The 11429-nt window shown below is 41.3% G+C and overlaps 1 non-coding gene and 1 pseudogene across 1 annotated transcript; one reads left to right on the top strand and one right to left on the bottom strand.

Moving 5' to 3' along the window:
• Positions 1-4899: 4899 nt before the first annotated feature.
• Positions 4900-5018, top strand: LOC111729768. Its single transcript, XR_002776376.1, has one exon. It is a non-coding gene; the product is annotated as a 5S ribosomal RNA (ribosomal RNA).
• A 2971-nt stretch (positions 5019-7989) lies between these two features.
• On the bottom strand, positions 7990-8108 carry LOC111729760 (annotated as a pseudogene).
• Between the last annotated feature and the right edge of the window lie 3321 nt (positions 8109-11429).

The raw sequence follows: 11429 nt of genomic DNA, 5'->3' as shown, positions 1-11429 counted from the left end.
AAGATGCTGTAGGCATGTCTTCTCCTCTCTCAAACACCAATGACTTAAATCTACACCAAATCCACAATTTTTATGACAAAACTATATGAAAGAAAACTAATAAAATTGATGAACAAATAAGTTTTGCTCTTTTACTATACGCTTTCGAATACTACCAAATCTTCCAAATCGCTTCTCTACAAAGTCATTGCAGCAACTCCAGATAACTGGCAAACCGGTGTTCCCCTTTCCTGGTCACCCCTACTTGCTGGGTAATATTCACTTCACACTTAATATGTCTAGCATATTGTTTTCATTTGACTCTCTTGCAAACTTCTCCACAAAATGCTAAGGCGGGGAAAGTATCACATACTGTTTAAAAAATAAACTTTGAAATGGTAAGTATACGAAAAATATCATACTAAGATGTATGATAAATTGACTTCAATAAACCAAAAAGAAACAAGATCAAAACCACCGGAAAACACTAACAACTACTAGCTTTATTGTTGAACATTTACATTTTACAAAAATAATTGAGTATTGAGATGATCCAGGAAGCTTGTTTAAAATCAGTAACTTAAACGTAAAAACAACATTGTTCTGCAGTGTTAAGAGTCTATTAAGACTGAATTGGAGTCAATTAAGTATGCACAGTAAAATTCAAATTCAAAAGTTAACCACTGTAAGAACAGAAAAAGAGAATATAGGTTAATATGTCTTCCAAATGGGAAGGGAAAAAGTGAAAACAAAACTTCGATTTTAAAAAAAGGCAAGAAAAAAGATTTTTTAAAAAGGCAAATAAAGTACAAAGTATAAGATGTAGGAAAAAGACCAAATCCATTCATTATGAAGAGCCTCCTAAAAGCCAGATACCGTTTTAGGCACTAGGGTTTAGCAGTAAAGGAAACAGAAAAATGCCTGCTTTTATGAAACTTCTATCCTAGTGGGGCGAACATAATAAACCAGATAAATGAACAAATCACATGGCATGTCATGTGATGCTAAGTACATAGACTAGTGCAATGACGACGTAAGGAAAGGTACATACAGCAAGGCCTCACTGAAAGTATTCAAAACACCAAGAGGCAGTTTAAATGGCTGAACCATGTGGACACACTGGGGAAGAGCATTCCGGGCAGAGTGCAAATATCCTGAGGCTAGAACGTGGTCCAGGAGGCCGCTGAGTAGAGCAAAGGGGAGAATATGACATCAGAGGCAAAGCAGACGGCAACATACGGGACCTCAGGGGCCACTCTAAACACTCTGGCTTCTACCCTGAGTGAAATGGCTAGCCCTTGGAGGATTTTCTGAAAGGAGGAAGGTAATTTGATTTTTTTTTTTTTTTTTTTTTTTAAAGAAGGATCACTGTAGATGCTGTGATGCAGCCTGAAGAAAAGAAAAAGCAGACCGGATAGGGGGTACTGCAGTCATCCAGGTGAGAGGTGACTGTAGCGTGGACAAGTTAAGGTGGCGAGCAGGGTTTGGGAGTCTGGATAAATTCTGAAGCTGGAGCCCAGAGGATCTGCTGATAGATCACGATGTGCTGCGCAAGGGCTGAGTCAAGGATGACTCCGAAGGTTCTGGCCTGAACGAATATCTCACTAGTGACAATGACCATGTACAATAAACGGGCCCATCGAAAGGCAGAGACTGTCGACTTATAAAAAAAAATATATATATATATCCCGAGGTAGGCTGTTTATAAAAGCATACAGAAAGGCTAAAAATTAAAAAGATGAAAAAGGTTGAGAGGTTATCAAATAACAGCGGCCATGGCTGTATTAATGCACGTCAGACAAAAGAGAAATCTGCTCTCTTAACCTCTGACAACTTTCCTTCCCTAACAGTTTGGCATTGGTGAACCGTCTTCCCAGCGGGACCGTAGTTTCTTTGGGGAAAAGGGTGTCACCACCTCACTTGGATTCACTCACAACTTAGGGCAGTCCCAGCCGGTAGTCAGCACTACGTAAAAATTTTAAATATTCTCCACCCACTTAGTTATCTCTCCTTCATCACAAATGTTACGTGATTAGGAAGGACAGGTCTGTTTCTCTAAGGTGACACCAACTCATTGGTCGCCTGTAGCAACACCATCTCTTCCAAAGGGACAAGCGAGTAAGGCGCCTCTGGGAAGCGCAGGGCGGCGCTGCCCACCCTGCTGCGCCCGGCTAGGGACCCCGCACGCGGCACCCACGCACGCGGCACCCACGCACGCGGCACCCGGACACGTGCCCGCCCGCGCGTCTGGGTTCCCACGAAGCCGCAGGGAGCAGGCAACGCCCGGCTCTGGCCGCCTGGGAAGTTTCTAAGGAATTTCTAGGAAAGGAAAGAAACACCGAGAGCACAGCAGGGCGGCTGCTTGCCGCAGGCAGCCGGGAACGCAAACCCCTCGGCTCCCCGGCCCACGGGCGCTCACCTGCCCGCCGCCGGCCGGGTGGTCAGGGCGGCGACCGCTCGCACGCGCCGACCCGCAACAGAGCTTCCGGCCCCGGCCGGAAGTGCTTCTTTAGGAAGACCGGAAGTCCCGCCTCCGCAGGCGTGAGCGACGGCCGCCCGAGCATAGCCTCGGATGTCAGCGGGTCCTGATGGCCGGCGGTTTGGTCGGCCTACCGAGACCTGGCCGCTCACCCGCCCTTGTGCTGCCGGAGCGATTCCCCGAGCCTAGAGGACGGAACAGCCTGAGGAACGCTCACGTTCCCGTTCATTTGTTATCACGAAAGCGAGTTACAAAGCCCTGCGTGAAATTCAGCTCCGTGTTTATTGAGTCTACCAGGTAGAAAGCATGTGGTGATCACAGGGAAGAATAGTGATGACGCCTCAAAAACTGGGGGGAGACAATTTAACCAGCTAAAACATAAGGCAGAATGATAAGAGCGATAATAGAAGAAGCAAATTCCGTAGTCATGTCAATTTCTAAGTGACAGTCTCATGTAAATACTTCTGATTTGTTAGGATCAAATGAGATGACGTGTAACTAAACGTCTAGCAGTGGGGTCTGTCGGGTCCCACTTCTGCCTGGAGGGGCTGAGCCATGTGGATCATTCTGAGGCTCTTCCAATCCAGGTGTAGAGCTTCAAGTACCAGGTTTTCAGATGTAGCATCCCACATTTATTTCAACTTTGTGGAGCCTGCTTCACAGCCCAGGCCTGAACTCTCTTAATTCTTACCTTCACTCCTCCAAATCCTACACTTTCCCTGGCATTTTTTAAAGACTCTCCAATCCCTCTGGTGTGTGGCCTCCCTCGTTCCAGCAAGTTAACAAACCTTTGTTAGACTACAGGTTTGTCTCTGATGGGCTTTATCAGATGGGGTTTGTCTCTGTTTTTTTGCCAAGCCTGCACGAATGAAGGTTGGAGGACACCTTTAGTCCCATCTTAGAAAAAAACTTAAGCAGAATAAAGATAAATTATTTGCTAAGACTAATCTGTGACCTGAAAGGAGCTGTGGGCTTTTTAAAGTCCAAGTTTTTAGGTTCCTTTCTGGCAGAGAAGGACCAGTTTTTGAAAATTATTGGCATCCACCAAATTCAGACCAGCCTTTCTTTTCTTTGTACAATACTTTTTTCTCTCCACTAAATTGTGACAATACTTGCCCGGTTTTGCCTAGAGTGAATGAATGATCCTGCTCCCTGCCTTCGGTTTTTTTTTCTTCATATTGATCCTGTGCACTGCTGCTTCAACCGTGTTCATCTCGGTAAAGTGCTTTCTCTGCTCAAGTTTTCCTTAAAAGAGGCCTGTACAACCTGTCTCATTCCTCACCTCCCGCTCACTTTAATCCTTTGCAGCTCAGCCTTCTGGCTCCTCTTTTCCCTCCAATTCTTCGATCACCTTCTCGAATGTCACCAGTGACTTCAAATCACCAAGGTCTCATGTCCCTTGATTTCTCTACAGCATAGGCTGATAAGGTTAATTATCCCCCTCTGTTAGAAAAATCTTATTTAAACCATTGTGGAAAAAGCTCAAACTTAAAATTTTGAATATTTGCAGTGCAATCCACTTTGAGTCTCATCATGCATTAAGTAAATATTTAGTGAGTGCCAGCTCTGCACCAAATACTATTTTTAGGCACTGGCGATATAGCCGTGAAAAAGGGATGCAATGTTCCAGTCCTAGACATATTTATATCCTAAACATATGGGACAGATGATACATAATTTCAGATTATACTAGATGCGATAAAGAAAATTGATGGTGCTATGATTAAGAAGGTACCAACTTAACGTAGAAAGGCCAGAGTCAAGTAAGATAAAATAGACTTACTAGGTTTTGGAAGATAAATGTCAGTGTCCTTGACAAGACCAGTTTTGGTATAGTGGACTCAGAAACCAAACAGCTGGGTTAAAGTAGAAAGGAAGTTGAGGGTCAAAGCTAAATAACTGTTAAGAGATTTTCCAATTGCCATAGTCAATGAACTTTTTTTTTTTTTTCCTTTGGACAGGGAGATACAAATCACTTCGGAAATCTTTTGAAAGCTATTCACATACATGCAAATTTTGCATATTCTTGTAGGGAGTTACTTAATCCTTTGAAGCCCATTAATGGACCCCAAAGGTGTCCATGGGTCACGAATTAAGATTCTCTCTTTTCAACGACCTGGTGTCTTCTACCTTCCTGGGTTTCTTATTCCTTCGATTGCTCCCTCGCTGGCACCAGGTCTTGCCTTCTGCTCTTCCTGTGCTACACACTCTCTCAATGGTCTGCTTTGACTTTTGTTATTGGGACCATGACACTTATTTCAGTAGAGAAGCCCTTTGGTATTGTAGAGTAACTTAAAGGAAGAGTAAGCTCAGAGTTAAGCCGACACAATTTCAGAGGGTTTATTTGATTTCATAGTGTCCAACTGGACATTGTAGGAGTTGAGGCTATGATAATTGTTCACAAGGACATTCAAAAAAGGTTTGTATGAAAAAAAGCAATCGTCTACGGCCACGCTACCCTGAACACACTTGATCCCGTCTGATCTCGGAAGCTAAGCAGGGTCCGGCCTGGTTAGTACTTGAATGGGAGACCACCTAGGAAGACCAGGTGCTGTAGGCGTAAAAACAAACAAACAAATTTCCACTAAAAAAAAAAGTAATCAAGGAAGAAAGAAATGGTGTAGATGACAAAGGCTCTGTTCATCCCTCTGGCAACCAAATCAATGTTGTGATGGAAACAAGGAGCAGCAGCAAGGAAAAATCACCCGCGATCTCGATGAACAAGCCATAAAAATAGGGAGAAATCCAAGAAATCATCCTGCAATGGCAGAAGGTAGGACGGGGCGAGGACGCGAGGCTGCCAGGTCTCCAGCAGCCGAGTGGGACAGAGCCTGCGGCAGCTGCACATGACTCTTAAAGGGGCCATGTCCCCGAGCGGAGTTTCGCGGTGACGGACCTGCTCATTCTGAGAACCAGGGCTGGTTTGGCTGCACGCGGGGGGCACCAGGGACTTACTGGGGGACACTGAGTTGTCAGAGTGAGGGCCGAGGTAAGACTCGCTCTGTACAGAAGTGCCGGCGGTATCTGTTGTTCCCTGCTGAGCGCCCCTCTTCCCAGTGGGCGGACACAGCGCCACCATTGCCATGACATCATCAAACTGGATAACAGAGGTCGCTCAGCCCAGAGGATTCCCTGAAATGTTGGAGGGACTTCTTTAGGAAAAAAACATTTATAAAAAACAGGAATAATGAATGGTAATAACTACATTCCTGTAAATAAGTACTTTAATGGAAAAGAATTAAGTGCTCCGACCAAAAGACAGAATGGCTGAAAGGATAAGAAAACAAGATCCCTACATGTGAAAAGAAAGATGGAAAAAGATATTGCTTTGATGGACCTAGAAGGTATTTAAGTCAGACAAAAATAAACACTATATGATTTTACTTATATGCAGAATCTAAGGAATAAAAAGAACAAACTAATCAAAAACAGACTCACAAATATAGTGGACAATTTGATGACGGACAGAGGGGAGGGGGTTAGGGGGCCTGGGAGAATGGGGTGAAGGGTTAAAGAAGTACAAATTAGTAGCTGATGGATGGTCACGGGGATGGGGAGCACGGCCTAGGGAATGCAGTCAGCCGGGATACACTGGCTCCGTGGAGGGTCAGGGGAGGGAGCAATTGGGATCGTTTTACGAACTATATAGGTGTCTAACCAATGTACTGTATACTTGAAACTAATTTAAATTAAAAAAAAAAGAAAAAGAAAAAACATATTAATTCCTTCATTGTAACATTTTAGAATCTTCCAGATCTGTCCTTCCAGCTCCATCACAAGGCGGAGTCAGCCTTTCACTGTGAGCCTCACAGTGACATTTGTGGCACCTTATGACATGCAGCTTTTCCTGTTGGCATGCTGGGTTGTGAAGGTTAATTTTATGTGTCAACTTGGCTAGGCCACGTTGTTTACTGGTGCCTTATTTTGTGCTTGTTTATTGTTGCTTTTAATATTTGAATAAACATTCACATGCTTCAGAAATCAAAATAAATGGGTGTACAGTGCAAGCCTCTCTTGCTATGCCTTTTTCTCAGAGGGAGCACCAGGTTCAGGTTCAGGATGAAGAACCAAGACAGAACAAGAACCAGAAAAGAACCACAACAGCAAGTACTGTTTAGCCATTTGGTCAGTCTGCTACCAGATGAGTGGACTCCGACAGTTTTCTTCAGTCAACAATCTCCCTTTGACAGCTGGGCAGTGGGAGGAAGGATGAGCAACTTCCTGCCACCCTTGGGCTTCTGTATGGGAAGGCAGGGTATCCTCCTTGGCTGTATACAACTGGGAAGAGGTAATTCACCAAAACCAAATAAGCATGTTATTAGGAATTAGGACAGGGAAACTGCCAATAAACAACAAAGGTGTCCCCTTATAGGAGCTTATGCCTTGTTTTATTTTATGTATATAAGTAACAGTGTAACAAAAATAACCTAGGTCAACAGTTGAGGTCCAAGATAACTGTTTTTTTTTGTTTTTTTTTAAAGAGATGGATAGTACATTATTCAAGTTGGAGACACAGTTATAAATCCCCAGTAAATGTTTTCCAGCTGCCTTACAATGGAGTCAGCATCTTGCTATCAGAGAACAATTCATCTGTTGGTAATAACAAAAAGACCCTTAACTGAGTCAGTCTTATGCCTTTTAATGGATACTTATTACCTTAGTTAACTAAAGGCCATTATTTAAGCTTTGCTTTTTAAGGTCTCTACTAAATACTTATCTAAAGGCCATTCTCTTACTCATTTTCTATTCAGGTGGACGGTGTGCTTTGTTTCTTTTAGTTACATCGTTACTATTGTTATTATAAAGGCATTCTGATTTGGAAACAATGTCTTCAGCAAGTTAATTCAACCTAGAGCAGATTTAATGGGTGGCAGGGGAACATTTTAGAAACAAGTGTATTTAATGGGTGGCAGGGGAACATTTTAGAAACAAGTGTATTTAATGGGTGGCAGGGGAACATTTTAGAAACAAGTGTATTAGTACAGGCATGAAAGTTGGAAAATGTCTTTAGGTGAGAATGAAACAGGCAGGCTCAGGTGAAGTAAAGGGATATTGGGAGATAAGATGGGAAGCGGATTATAGCTTTGACAGTGAAGTTCAAGTATCTGTCCTGTAAGGAAATAATTTTTGAACAGAGGCATGAAATGAAAGCATATAATTAAGGTTAATTTGGTAATTGGGGCAACCTGGGCTGAAGAAGAGACAGGATTTCAGGAATACAAAGGACATTAATTATCCATACAGGCTTTGATGGTATTCCAAGCCAGGAGGAAATTATTTTTTCTTTCTTGCAGAAATCACTAGCTAAATGATATTCCTGTGAGCCATGATATAACAGAGTGAACTCCAATAAATTCTTCTAACAACTTCCTCATTAAATTGATAGCCATAAGGTGATTTCGGTCTCAATAAATTGAGAATTTCTCTTAATATTTACTTATTTTTTTTAGGTGAGGCAACCCTCGGTTGACCTCACAGATTACAAGGACCTTGTCAGTTTACAATCTATTATTATTTTTTTAAATTTTTTATGCCTATAGCACCTGGTCTTCCAAGGTGGTCTCCCATCCAAGTACTAACCAGGCCCGGCCCTGCTTAGCTTCCGAGATCAGACGGCATCCGGCTTGTTCAGGGTGGCGTGGCCATATACAGAATTTCTCTTAACATTAATGATCTTCTTCACGGTGCTGAATCCTCTCTTAGCTTTCTCTAAACTATCAGCAACTATATTCAATGTTTTTCTAAGCCATATCATACTGTCTATAATTACATGTATTTTATACCTTTAGTGCTAAGTCACACAGTGAATGTTACAATTTAATATTTATCTTCAATCTAGAGCTTTGTGGACATAAACTGGCCAAGTTTAGGATTACATACATTTAACACACTTAACAGATTGTTATTTCACTTGTTATCAAACCACAAAAGCGTTTTCATAAAACTTGCTAGAGAATCTATGTTTGTCTCTTGGAATTGCTACTTTGTTTCATTTTCAGTTTCCTTTAGTTTTACGTGTCTAATTTTTTATAGTTAATTGATTTTATCTGACAGCTTTAAGACATCATTTTTCTTATAAAATATTAACACGTTAGAATATCATTGATTAAAGCTAAAAATCTTTAAATTTTTTCCTTTTCAAATGTTTATTCCCATTTTGCAATCTCTATTAAGTGACCGTGCATGTTTTGGTAAGGCTTAAACTTACTTTCACAGACTTCCATCAGTACCGTCTCCCCCACTGGGTCCAAATAGATTCCATTATTCATTATACCAATTCTCAGAGATTCAGATATATTTTTTTTATGTACAGTAACAAAAGTAATTCAAAGATGATAAAATGGCCATTCTCCTAAAGCATAGAGTGCTTTATAAAGAATGTACGTGAGTTATTGGTACCAATGTTTCCAGGATGTCTTTATGAAAAGATGCCCATTAAGCAATGGTCATGAAATATTCTACACAATTAACTTGAACTAATGGGTTATTAAATTTTACATTGCTAATGTTATTGCTTATTGCACTATTATATATTTTTAACAACCAGTACAGAATACAATAAAATTATGCTATATACTACTTATAAGGTCCAATGTATCGAATCGCATAAAATGTGAGATTGCATTATTACATGATTAATGAAATACCAGAGGAAATCTGCAGTTAGCCAACTGGAAGTGGTAAAAGTTGCAGAGCCAGATGACAATTGCGTTATACATGAATTTCCATTGTTTTGGTGTCCATTATCATCAGTCTTTTTCTGTATTTCGGCCACGGAGTATCAGCTCTTCATTGTATAGCAGTAAAGCCTGTTCTCAATGAACAGGGAAAATGGAAACTAGGCGACAGGTAAGAGACATCTCAAAGGACAAAACTATATGACCTGGGAGGACTGGATAGATATAGGAGGCAGGGGTAAAAAATCACACATTCCTGGATCACTTAAACAGTGAGGACGCTGATAGGAAAGGCTGGGGGAGAATGGTTTCTTACCACTATCTGGATTGGTAGAGGGATGGGACGGAAGGTGTACGTTGGTTTTAATTACATTATTTCAAGGTGACAACAGAAAACTCAGGCGAACAGGCAGTTATAGATACAGAATCTGAATTTGAGGAAGCCGGTCTTTTGATATAATGGTAATTACAGACAGAACTGGGAGAGTAAAGAGTCTAAGAATGCTTTCAGAATGGAAGAGAATGCTGAATAAGAATTGTTAAAGAATGAGAGATAGAAGAACCACATTAACATAAAAGCTAACATTTGAAGTTTATGATCTTTTCACATTACATATTAAATGAAACCCTTGAGAGGTGGGAGATTAGTTTCAAGTAAATTTATTCATTCATACATATTTAAGTGCTACTGGGAATATCAGGCTGAATAAGTCAGTTCTTGTCCTTAATGATTTTCCAATCCGATGGGAGAGGCAGACAAATAAACAAGTAATTAGGGGCCCTGGTTCCAGCACTAAGGATACTGTTTAATAATTGGCTATTTACTTACCAGTCTCTATTACAGAAAAAGCACATTAGGTTAAGGGATAGTATCTAACACTCTTACAGCTCCAAAGCCTAGCACGGGATCTAGCACACAGGCACAAATATGAGAGTAGACTGTCTCTGCAGTGATGAGCATTCTATCAAGGCAGAGCATAAGGTGTGTGGGAGAGGAAAGCGTTAGGAAATATGGCTAGTCAAGGTAGGTTGGGGCTCCGCTTTTGGAAAACTTTATACAGTATGCCAAGGAATTTACAGGTGGCCTTATTGGGGATGCAAAGAAAATTTAAAACATGAGAATGACAATCAGATTTGTGCTTTGAAAGACAACTTTGGTTGGCGTGTGAAGGATAGATTGGAGTGGGGAGAAATTATAGAAAGGAAACTGTTATTACAATAGGCTAGTGCTTTCCAAAGTTTTAAACACGTTTAAGTGCGCATATGGAATGGGAGGCCAACTGTGTAAGAGCAAAGTGCTTTGTCCCATATTCAAAGTCCTGGCTCCGCTCATTAAACGCTTAAAGGAAAAACAGAAAACATCTGGTACCAAATAGGTACTTTGTAAATGTACATTTCCTTTCCCTCAGTCCGCTGATACCAAGACCCAACGGATAAATCCTGAAGATGTAAAGCAGGGGATGAAATTCGTCCCCAAGAGGCAGAAAGGAAGGAAAACCAAGAATGGGAGAGTTTGTTTGGCCTAGAGCAGGACAAACTTTTCATGATGAAAGGCAGACTATGTGAAGACAGACCTAGAGGGGAGGACATTTAGAACAGTTTACATTTCCTGGGAGAAGAGTGGAGAAGCAGCGGGAGACTTTAGATTGACAAATTTTTAATCTCCATCAGAATTAGATGACAAACAAAAGGGCTACTGAGGCTGTAATACATTAACCTGCAATGGCTACAATAGTTTTGAAAATATTTCCCAGCAGCACTCAGCAACATGGGAGGAACAAAGAATGTGTTCGGCTGGATTCATCTAGGATTGGGAACTGGCAGGATGAGAGGGGTCAGAGAAGAGAATGATCTGAGAAAGTTTTCGAAAGGCTCCCTGAAGTGAAGGATACAGGGTACAGGTTAGAAGGAAACGAAGTCGAGTTAGGTCGTTGATAGAGTGGACCAGAGATGATTTAGTCTTGCTGACGTCAGAAAGTATTTTATGGCAACACAAACGGACTTCATTCTTTTGATTTTTGCAAATAAATAATATCTTTTTTATTAAGCATCGCAGACTAGAAATTGTGAAAATAAATGTTTTAAAATTATATGTCTTCAGAATGACAAAATCCAATTCTTACTTGGGTTACCACAGGATATTCCTTTATGCAGAACAAAAATGACTGTACTGAAACCTAAGTAGGTACATTAATACCAAGTGGTCCCCAACCTTTTTGGCGCCAGGGACCGGTGCTCCTATGAGAATCTAATGCCTGATGATCTGAGGTGGAGCTGAGGTGGTGACGCTAGCG

This window comes from Pteropus vampyrus, unplaced genomic scaffold (assembly GCF_000151845.1).
Source record: "Pteropus vampyrus isolate Shadow unplaced genomic scaffold, Pvam_2.0 Scaffold279, whole genome shotgun sequence".
Lineage (NCBI taxonomy): Eukaryota > Metazoa > Chordata > Mammalia > Chiroptera > Pteropodidae > Pteropus > Pteropus vampyrus.
Note: the sequence above shows the minus strand (reverse complement) of the source record. Positions and strands in the feature narration are given on the sequence as shown.